General features: G+C 43.7%; 1 pseudogene; it reads right to left on the reverse strand.

Annotated features, from left to right (window-relative positions):
• Window positions 1-4,494: 4,494 nt before the first annotated feature.
• Window positions 4,495-5,611, reverse strand: Rsrc1-ps3 (arginine and serine rich coiled-coil 1, pseudogene 3; annotated as a pseudogene).
• Window positions 5,612-11,675: the final 6,064 nt, after the last annotated feature.

Genomic DNA, 11,675 nt, shown 5'->3' on the forward strand with positions numbered 1-11,675 from the left:
ATATAGGAGGGCCCAGCCCACCATAGGCAGTACCATGCCTAGGCAATCAGGCCTGGGCTGCATAAGAAAGCTAGCTGAGCATGAGCCAGAGAGCAAGCCAGTAAGTCACATGAAAAGATTATTCCCATAAGTTAATGACAGTGTTGAGCAATTCCTGTTACCAGATGTTATTGTAGCTGCTGTCACGTCTAGCACAGGCCTTCATGTGCTTGTGGGGCAGCTATGAAAGAAAACCCTACCACACTGCTAGACCTATGAGAGTACAACTCACACCATTATGTACAGTGCCCTATGCTTGAGAATGATGATAAAGGCTGTGCTCTTGGTTTACATGTGTACTTCCTGTAGAGCTTGTCATTATTCTAAAGTGCACTCATATATGTGTGTATGTGTGTGACGTATGGGTGTTTGTATGTGTACAAACATATGCATACATACTCGTATATGTACATATGTGAATATGTGTATGTGTGTATGTACGTACATACATACATACACATACACACATGTGCTAACTGTAGAACAACTTTAGGCAAGTCCTTCAGGAGGAATTCTCCAGGATGATATTATTGTGACAAAAGATGACAGCTCCATGCATGTCATTGGCCTGAAGACCTCTCAGCATGACAAGGTGTGCAGGTGGAGGTGGGTCACAGTGATATGGACAATCCTGACTCTGTACAGCCCGAGGCTGTAGTGAGTATAGTTTTAGGTTAGTACCATTGTTCCTTTGTTTTGTTTTTGAGATAGGGACTCCTATGTGCCTCTGGCTGGCGGGAAGCTTACTGTGTAACCCAAGGCTGGCTCTGAACTTGCTATAATTGCCCCAGTACTGGGATGTACAGGGATGCACCACCACATATGGCTGTGTCTGCTTTTAAACTGAGAAGCTTAATAAGTAAAGTAATAATAATAATAATAATAGTAGTAGTAATCAAATAGAAAAGCACTGTAGAATAAGGAGAGAAATGAATAAAATATTTTTGCACAGCTCTGTAACACATTTGGAATTTAAGCTAAGTGTTTTTTTTTTGTTTGTTTGTTTGTTTGGTTTTTTTTTTTTTTTTTGGTTCTTTTTTTCGGAGCTGGGGACCGAACCCAGGGCCTTGCGCTTCCTAGGTAAGCGCTCTACCACTGAGCTAAATCCCCAGCACCCCTTAAGCTAAGTGTTAATGGCACATGCAAGCACTTCAAAAAATTTTCAGGTTTATAAAGTAACATAGTAAAAGTTAATTTATGTAAGTTTATTATTGAAGAAGGAAAAAATTGAGATAAGGTCTCAGTGTAGCCCTGGCTATCCTGGAACTCACTGTGTAGACCAGGCTGGGCTCGAACTCACAGAGATTTGCTTTATGCTGCCATAATTAGCAAGAAGACCATTTTAAATTACATGTAAGCTAAGAGTGTGGTGCATACGAAGTCTACAGCTTCTCCATTGTGGTGCCCTGGGCCTTCACAGCCATTCATCACCTTTCACTCACCTCAAGCCACTTGCAGGCCTGCCACGGCCTCCATCATGTCGGCATGCTCGTGATGGGCTGCACCGGCTGCGTTTGTGTACGCATCCTCTGTAGTGCTTATTGAAGAATAATCGCCCACAATGCATTTCCCTCCCTCCTTCCTCTCTCCCTCTCTGCTGTCTTTATTTTAATTAGTTTATGTATGCAGGTGCACATGTGTATTTGTGAACATGCTGAGAGCAGGGGGTAGAAGACAACGTTGGGAGTCATCTGAAATGCTATCCACCTCCTTCGACACAGGGTCTCCTATTGTGACAGGAGATGCCCCTCCCATCAAGGTTTCCTTTTAGGGGGTTGTGGCAGGGAGAAGAAGAGGAGAAGGAAGGTTAGAAATAAAAAAGGATGGGAGGCGGAGGCAGGGAGAAAGGGAGAGAGTGGGAGAGGGAGGAAGGAAGGGAGGGAGGGAAGGACAGAGGGATAGTAAAACCATTGCATCATGTGCTGTAATTAGCCTCCTCAAGCACCTAAATAATCAGAAAGCACGTGCAGCTGAGCCATGGTTAGCTAAAGAAGGACCCACAGAAGTGGTTGGTAACCTCATCATAGCAGCACTGCGTGTTTCTAGATCCAGAGCTGCCTTGCTTCGTCCAGACACTCATATGCGTTTTGAATAATTGACCTGGAACTTAGCCTGAATATTCAAGCCATCACAAAACTCCGCTGGTTATCTGCAAGGAGCTAAAAATAAATGCACTCATGTGCACCTCCTGAGGAGAACAAACTGCCTCACATTCTTCCCTGCATTGAGAAACCCAGGGGTAGATTGATTTTCCACACTTTGGCTAACTTTCCAGAGATGTTGTGGAAAGTGGTTCTAAACCCTTTAAGTTCTTGATTCCTTTCTTTCCCCCAAAGAGACAGGGTTTCTCTGTGTAGCTCTGGCTATCCTGGAACTCGATCTATAGATAGGCTGGCCTCGAACTCATAGAGCTCTGCCTGCCTTTGCCTCCTGAGTGCTGCAGTTAAAGGAATATGCCGCCACCACCACCTAGCTTACTTTACTTTGCATATATAATATATACATGTATGAGAAATGAATATTTAATATTTTATTATAAATTTAGTATATAATCTATAATATATACTCTTTTCCAGTCATAAATGTAGTGATCACGGTATTTCAGAAGACTGAAAGATAATATATATTCACACATTACTGATGGTTTTCTCATTCAATATTTCCAGACCCTCACCAGGTGGGCTATGATATTCTTTGGTAAATGATCTGCTATCCAAAACTATCTCATGTTTTCTCAGTCAAAAGGCTTTTATTAAAAAGTAATTATAGATACCCATTAATAGTAACTGGGAAGTGACACTTCCCATTCATTATATCATTTCCATATTCACTGAAAACAAACTGTTAAGTATATATTATACCTCAGTTTCCAGAAGACAGAGAGCATAAAATAGACTGGGAGCTAAAAATGGACCCGATTTTGTAGGATTAAAAGGTGCGTGCTACACGCGCTGCCATCAGCGCAGACACACTTCAGGTCCACACATCTGCCTCTGTCTACTGGGCCCACAGACATTCACTACAGAGGAAGGAGGGCAGAGGGGGCCTAGAGAGCGCAGTCAAACAAACAGGGTCACACCCGGCAAGCAGGGATCGTTTGCACACCTGCCTTTCCTGGAAATGTTTGGGTTCATTGTTTTCTCAGGTTCACGTGCAGTTTCACTGGGTCCTGGAAACACCTGCCCTGTGTCAACTGTGTCAGCTCTGGGAGACCAGGCCATTTCACAATGAGTAAGTAGACAGGACTGGGACCTTTTTTTAAAAAAAAAATTTATTTATTTATATGTAGTGTTCTGCCTGCATATATGCCTGTATCCCAGAAGAGGGCACCAAGATCCCACAACAGATGGTTGTGAGCCACTATGTGGTTGCTGGGAATTGACCTCTGGAAGAGCAGTCAGTGCTCTTAACCACTGAGCCATCTCTCCAGGCTGTGGCTTTTTAATACAGTTCTTCATATTGTGGTGACCCCCGACCCTAAAATTATTTTTGTTGCTATTTCATAATTAATTTTACTACTGTGATGAATCATCATGTAAATAAGTGATAAGCAGGATATCTGATATGTGACCCCTGTGAAATTGTCATTCGATTCCCAAAGGGGTTGAGACCCACAGGTTGAGAACCACTGAGCTCCAGTATTTTGTGTTGGATAGACAACACTTTACAGTCTGAGGTAATCCTAAATTAAATTGCATCTAGAAATATAAGGGCTGGAACATGACTTGTTAGCGGAGTGCTTGCCCATCAGGTTCAAGGGCCTGTATTTGATCCCCAGCACTGAAAAACAAAAGTGAACAGGAAACTCAATTTTTGAGTCAATGAGGAACCATTGATGTAGCCACACACAAGCAAATGTTTATATACACATAATTATGAAATAACAAAGTATAAACTAATAAACCCACCCTTATTTTGAGAAGGTGTGCTGGTTAGTTTAACTGTCAAACTTGATACAAACTAGAATCACCTGTAAAGAGAGTCTCAGTAAGGAATTATCTAGATTATGTTAGCTTGTAGCCATGTCTGGGATGGGGTTATCAATTTATAAAGAAAGACCACTGTGGGCAGCACCATTCCCTTGGCAGGGGGTCCCAACAATGTAAGAGAGAAGAAAGCTATCAGAAAGCAAGCCAGCTAGCAAGCAAGATCAATACATTTTTTTTCTCTGCTCCTGACTATGGACATGCTACTTTGAGTTCTTGCCTGGACTCTCTGGAATTGTAAGCCAAGTAAACCTTTTTTTTTTTATTTCAACACTGATATTTTTATTATTTGCTTTATTAACAGTATAATAAGTTCATGCACTCAGCACGTTTATAACAGATTCACTATCCACAATGTTTGATTCAAGTTACCAAATAGTTTAGTTGAACATGAGGGAAGAAATGAGTTTTCTTTTTTCATGTAATTGGCTAAGCTATTTTTAAGAGTGAAAGTTAATATTGCTATTTACAACCTAAGTTTTCAAGCTTCCTGTCAATCTGACCATAAGTCTACTGCCTAGGCCACAGGACTGCCCATCAGTCTTTCTTGTCGGAGAGCAATCAATCTCTTGAACCACTTTTTCTCAGCTTCAGCTTTTTCAATAAATAAATTTGGATGAGCTAGAGAATTGTCATCTTGGTACTTGATAGCCGTGGGGATGCTGTCAGAGTCTATTTCCTTTCCAGTGCTGGGTGGGTCAGCAGCTACTGATGCTGGTCCTGATGCTGGAGTCACATGCTTCACTTGACTCTACCGACTTTTTGACATCTTTACTTGATCTGAATGTCTGCTGAACAAAAGAATCATTTTCAATTGCTTCAATTTCGTTTACTCTTTTTACTTGTTCTACCAGGGTGGCTCGGTCTTCTTCTTTTCTTCTCTTTGCTTCTTCCTCATTCCTTTCTTTGGCTTTTAATGCTTCATTAGCTTTTGCAGCAGCTTCAAGGACCAACTGAAGTCTGGCTTTGGCCTGCTCAGCTGGAGGCAGATGTTCTAATCCGGCTTTGATGTTTCCACAATCCCCTCGTTTGATGCTGTGCGCCTCTTTGTCTTTGCCTTTATCCTTCTCCTTTTCTCTCTTCTCTTTGTCCCGAACTTTACGTCTGTCTCTGTCCCTGGACCTTCTACGAGTTCTTCTGTGACTGGATCTTTCACTGCTTCTACTATGTGAGCGTGGACGAGGTCTTGGCCTGGACCTTCTTGTTCTGCTTTTTGACCGAGACCTCTGAACTCTATAGGATTTCCCTTGGCCCGTGGAACGACTGCGACTTCTTTTTCTTCTGGAGCCATAAGAAGAGCTGCTGCTTGACCTGCGCCTGCGTCTCCTCTCATAAGAATGTGAGCAAGGCTGGCGGTCTCTAGACCAGGATCGTGACTCCGACCTTGGCCTCCTCCCGCCCTTCTTGCGGCTGTACGTCCTGCTGTCTGAAGAGCTGCTTGAAGATGACCGCCTCCGATGTTTCTTTTTTCTCTTGCTTCTGCTTTCTTCTTCAGTGTCTGAAGACCGGCATCCCATTTCTGGGTCGACCTTTGGGTTCGCACCTCCTGACGTGGGGACCTGGAACTCCCTCTTCTAACCTCCGCGCCACCGCGTCCTCAGAACTTGCTTCAATTTAAGCTCAGCACCTTCCTGGTTCCCCCAAGTAAACCTTCTAATCCCTCATGTTGCTTTTCACAAGAGAAATGAAATCGAGTCAAGAGATACAGAGATGGACTCCAACCTCCAATCTACTGATTTATCCCAACCTCCCTTTCCTTTATCCTGCACAGCACCCATAATGCTGAAATTCCAATAAAAACTTCAGTAGCATCTTTGGGATTATTAAAAGGGATTTGAGAAAAATTCACTTGTTCCAGGAACTGTGAGATAAATTAATGAATTACATTTAATAAATACAAATCCTTTTTATACTCCTGTGGAAAAGGAATAGGTGATGTTTTTAAAATTTAAGGCACAAAGATGGCCAAGTGACATCAGAATCCAGGGGGCAGAACTGGGAGGAAGCTCTCAAAGAACATCATAAGGAAGTGGCATCCGGTCACATTGCAGCTCCTCTGTGCCACTGTTCACTTGTGTGCTGAGTGGGGGACATTGTGCTCCCAGTGGCTTCCATCCTCTCTGGCCACCCTGGAAACATGTGCCAAAATCCCAGGTCTCTTGGTCCTCTGAGTCTTTACAGAACTATTGCTCATTGGCTTTGTTATTTGAGTGTGTGTGTGTGTGTGTGTGTGTGTGTGTGTGTGTGTGTGTGTCTGTATGTGTAAGTGCGTGTATATGTGTGTGTGTTTGCGTGTCTGTCTGTATGTCTGTATGTGTGTGTTTGTGTGTCCGTGTGTGTATGCATGTGTGTGTATATATGCATAAGTGTATGTCATTGTCTGTGTGTTTGTGCTTTGTATGTGTGTCTGTCAGTGTATGTGTGTGTGTTTGTATGTGTGAATTCCAGAGTGCATGTGCAAGGCTTCATCACTGAGCATTCCCTTCACCTATATTTGAATTTTTGATACAGTATTTCACTCTGTAGCCTGGGCTGGCTTCAAACTTACAGCAAACTTCCTGCCTCAGCCTCCCAAGCGCTAACATGTTAGGCATAAGCTGCCACGCCAGTTGCATTGGCTTTGCTGTTTAAAAAGAAAAACATTACTGAAGCACAATCAACGTACATGGGACAGGCTGCAAACAACCCCGAGTGTATACAATTTAACCAGAGGCAGGGTCACGCCTGTGAAACCACCTCAACAACAAAGATAATAGCCACACATCCACCATCTACTGTCCCCAAGTCTCCTCTACCTCTCCGTCAGTGTTTACCTTCTTCCTCCCCCCATGCCCATCCCAAATCATCTTCTATTTTCCCTTAAGATAATTCAGAGGGCCAGATGGCTCAGTTGGTAAGATCTTGCCCTGCAAGCCCAAGGATTTGAATTCAGTCTCCCAGAATTCATAATAAAAGTGTCCTCACAGAACAGCAGGCTCCTGTGATCCCAGTTCTAAAGAGACAGACAGAAAAGATTTATGGGACTCTCTAACCAGGCAGTCTAACTTAGTTGATGAGCCCCTGTCCCAATAAGAAACGCTGTCCCCCCAAATAAAATGGAAGATAATTGAGGTGTCTAACACAGACCTCTGACTTCCACATTTACACATAAACACGTATACATGCCCTGCACATGCATATATGCACTCGCGTGCACGCACACGCACACACACACACACACACACACACACACACACACACACACACACACACGAAGACAAGTACTGTTTTGAGTTGCCCTGAAGCTCGAAGGCATCTGCTAATCTGTGCAAACCGTGCACAGCAATCTGCTTAGTCGGCTGGCACATGTTTCACATAGGAAAAAAAAAATAGAAGAAGAATAAAATGCAAGCAAATTCCAAGAGAGCGGAGAACATACTTGGCTTGTTTAATAAGCCTAAGGAAAAGAAGTATTCGCCTCGGCTTTAAGCCAGCAGAGCTTTCTTCCCTGTGGGAAGTGGGGGAGGGGAGGCCTGCCAGGAACAGCTCAACACTCAAAGTGGCCACGTGTTATCACAAAGAAGAGATGGCATTGCTTAAGGAAATGCCCACTCGGGTGACAGAAATCAAGCCACTTCAGCTCAGGGAAGCCCTCGTGTGTCTGTAGGGGGCTGCAAGGACAACTTCTCCCCGAATGTTAATGGACTGACTGGAAGCTTTAAGGAGAAAAGCAATGCTAAGATTTAGTCTTTGAGCTGCATCTGCTCTGAGGGGGGAGAAAACCCTCCACTTCTCTTTTTCTTGTTAATGGTGGGAAATTTAAGTAAAAGCATGATTCTGAATACGTAGATTCTTCTATTCATTAACTATGTGAGCCTATGTACATGTCATTTCACTCTGATTTCTTACTGAAATAACGAGAGAATTGAACTTAATTAAAAACCACTTCAAAGTCCCTTCAAGCTTTAAAGTGTATAGAGTGGGATACCTTTGGTAATATCTTTGATCTGCGAGGGCCTCAGCTGGTTCAGATCTATCTCAGAGCGGGAAGAAGGCAAGTGCCTCTACTAACCCAACAGTCCTTCCCACAGCTCTTCTCTGTTGCTACTATTAGAAAAGCTACTATATATCCATTATGTAACTCTGGATTAAGATGAAAACAAACCCAATAACATTTTAAACTGTGGGGTTGGGGATTTAGCTCAGTGGTAGAGCGCTTGCCTAGGAAGCGCAAGGCCCTGGGTTCGGTCCACAGCTCTGAAAAAAAAAAAAAAAAAAAAAGAACCAAAAAAAAAAAAAAAAAACATTTTAAACTGTTTCCAGAAAGGGTGGAGAGCCATGCCACAAAACTGTCCTTGTGAGAAATATTGCTAATTCTAGACACCCCTAGGTATCCAGAACAGCCTGCCACGTGTCCTGTGTAACAATCCCATGGTTTTAGAGAGAGAGAGAGACTTTCCCCAGGGGTCTGTCTGTGTGTTAAGAGCACTTCCCAGCCTTTCTACGGCTGTGAAGCTCCAGCTGATTGTGTTGTAAAGGTCTGTGAGGGTAAAAGGACACTTGTGACCCAAAGTGACATGTGTAGGAGATTTGGTCACTATAGGCCCTACCGGAATGTTCCCTGGGTTTCAGAGTCCTGCATTCCAGTCTTCCTTTAACCCATTTATTGTCTACCATTTTGCCACAGCTCTCTGGCTGAGCATCTCTGCCTGTGGGAGTAGTTATTTAGTTACACCTCTTGCTTGTGATGCGTGTGGCACACACCTTTAATCCCAGCACTCAGGAAGCAGAGCCTGACAGTTCGAGGCTAGCCTGGTCTACAAAGTGAGTTCCAGGATGACCAAGGCTACACAGAGAAACCCTGTCTCGAAAAACAAACAAAGGAGGCTGAGAAAATTGACTTTCACTTTTACTTCTATAATGTATGTTGGGGCAGGTTCCCATGTATTAGGGCTTCCCCAAAGAGAAGCAAGTGACTGGAGAGTAACAGAGTTCAAGCACTTCCTCCTGTATATGCAGTCATTATGACAGACCTTGCCAAAACCATTTGGCCTACAGGGCAGCAAGACTTCTGGGCATAGCAATGTGATTCCAGAAAGCCTGAGATTTGCAGGGTCTCCAAATAACAAGGCTAGATTCTGTCATAACTCTATGTGGTTGTCACTCCACGTGTTGCGCACAGCTCTAGGCACTGGAATCACCATCTTAGAAAGCCTTCTGTGGGCCCTTCTCTCTCCACACCTCTCCTCACCCAGGAAGGCCACAAGTTACCCAAGGGACATCCCACTTCTAAGTTCATAACACAGTGACTGCTCTGGTTATGCAGGATCCAGAATTACCTAATAGGACTAATAGGAACCTTTCCCCAAGGGGCAATCATTTGTCCTGTCTGGGGTGCTCAGAACTAAGGACTATCTACTGGGTTGTTGTTTCGAGAGACTGCGTATGTGGCTTACACTGTGCATGCACAACACTACCATGAAGCGAAGGGAGTGGCCCATGAGCAGAACCTTCTCCGGGTTTGGGTCTTAGGTCTTGCATTTGAACACATTTTCTCCAGCGTTGGCATTTGAAGACTATCACCTGCCTCCCACGCCGTGTCATTTGAGCATCCTGTTGACTTGCAGAGATGCCTCCCTCAACATCCCGAAGTCATCTGGCTGCGCAGCTGAGTGGAAACCCTGTGAGTCACGGCTGTGCCTCGCACATCTCACGATCAACTTCAAAATCCATCAGACACATTGTTTACATAAGCTCACCTTGTAAAAACTAAGCTGTCACTCTGAAGTTCACAGAAGAACAACACAGGGAGCATGTCAGTTTCTGCACTCGAAGGTCTTAATCGAACTGGGCAGGGAGTGAAATAGTCTACAAACACTAATTCTCCAGAAAAGGCCCCCGGAACAGCCCAAGTCAGGCAACCACGGAGATTTACGCCCCCTGCCCCCCAGCACCGGTAAAGAAGATAAACACACAAAGTCCACTCTGTAGTGAAGGGCACGCCTCGCCTCAGCTTATAAATCCCCAACCCTTCCCTTCACAGAGTAAACAGACTTCCCCCCAGCACTGTTATCTCTCGGCTTCTCCACTGAGGTCTTCAGAAAGCTTCCAGCCACTCTTATCTGGAAATTCCAATTTTGCTGCAACGAGGTAACTACCAAAACGGGAGGGTATCTTTTGCCAGACCCACGAAACTGAATCTCTTTGATGTTTTCAGCGCCAGGTACCTCCAGCTCTCGTCTTTGTTCAATATTCAGTCCTGCCCTGTGGCTCCACCCCTTGTCTCTTCCTACTGAAACCATGACACTTCTTCAAGTCCCAGCTCAAATTCCTCCCCAGTGGCAGTGACCTTTCCCACAGTTCTGAATTCTGATAGGGACCTTTCATGACACTACTTTATCATGCACGATGTACTGTGGAATGTGGCTGATTTTCTTATGAAGCCGATTTTCCTGTTTCTGTTTCTTGGAAGTTCCCTTAGCACCTAACCTTTAAATTCAGAAACAATGCTGATTAATAAATTTATTTTCATTGACTTAGAATATGAGAATTTAAATGAAGTGCTGGTTTCTAAATATAGCAGATATTTTATGTGGATTTACCATAATGTCTAAGAACAAACGTTTAAAATGATGACCAAGAACCTCAAATATGAAAGGATCATACCTAACTAAATATATTGTGTATGTGATTATGTATACGTATGTAAGTGTGTATGGAGATATAGAGTAAATGTACATTTTAGAGATATTTTTGAGAAATAAGATTTGAATACATATTGATAGTTCTTTAAAACCGTCTTCTGTTGTTGTAGGCTTCTGTGGACTTGCTGCCTATGGAAGCTTCATCTCTCTTCATCTGCCTGGAAGCCTAGAGAGGCTTCATAACAATGTCCAACTCTGCTTAGATGGCATTTCACACACTACATACCAAAGCAGTGTCTGACTCATTGTAGATCCAATAAATGACAAACAGACGGATGGACGGATGGTTGGATGGGTGGATGGATAGATGGACGTTTGACATTGGTAGTTCCTTCCTAAATTCTGGACAGGAGTTTTCTCCCTACTAGGCTAAAGGTATCAAAAAGCACTTGTATATCTGAATCACTGCCATGTTCCACACACAAATAAAAGTAACGGGCAGCCACTAAAGAGAGGTGAGTATGAGGTAGCTGAGACCAAATGCCCCAGATGACCTAGAGCTAGACTTATACACTGTTAAGCAAAAGAGTATGCAGTCCCCAACCCACAGCAGACTTGGCCGGTCTAAGGCGTCTTTGCCTAATCTGCAGGGCAACCTCCATAGCCCACTCTCCAATATTTCTGAGAACAAAACATTTCTTCCGATATCAACCACATACCCTGGAGATAGTCTAACTGCCCCGCTCAGAGCCTTCCGCTCAACCATCAAAACATAAGCACCCCTTATATTTGTATCTCTGATAAGGGTTAGCTCTCCGATGCAGCTTGCACTCTGACACAAGCAACCTTTGACCTCATTGCCTTAAGGTTCAGTGCTCAGCACACATATAGGCACACATGCCTATATGCACATACACATGGATGTACACACATCTGGCAATAGTTTAACACTTCCTTGGAAAACTCCTTTAAGGTGACTGATTTAGGAGGAGTATCCCGTTAACTAGCATTTATTAACATACGCACT

The sequence above is a fragment of the Rattus norvegicus genome, chromosome 1 (genome assembly GCF_036323735.1).
Source record: "Rattus norvegicus strain BN/NHsdMcwi chromosome 1, GRCr8, whole genome shotgun sequence".
NCBI lineage: Eukaryota > Metazoa > Chordata > Mammalia > Rodentia > Muridae > Rattus > Rattus norvegicus.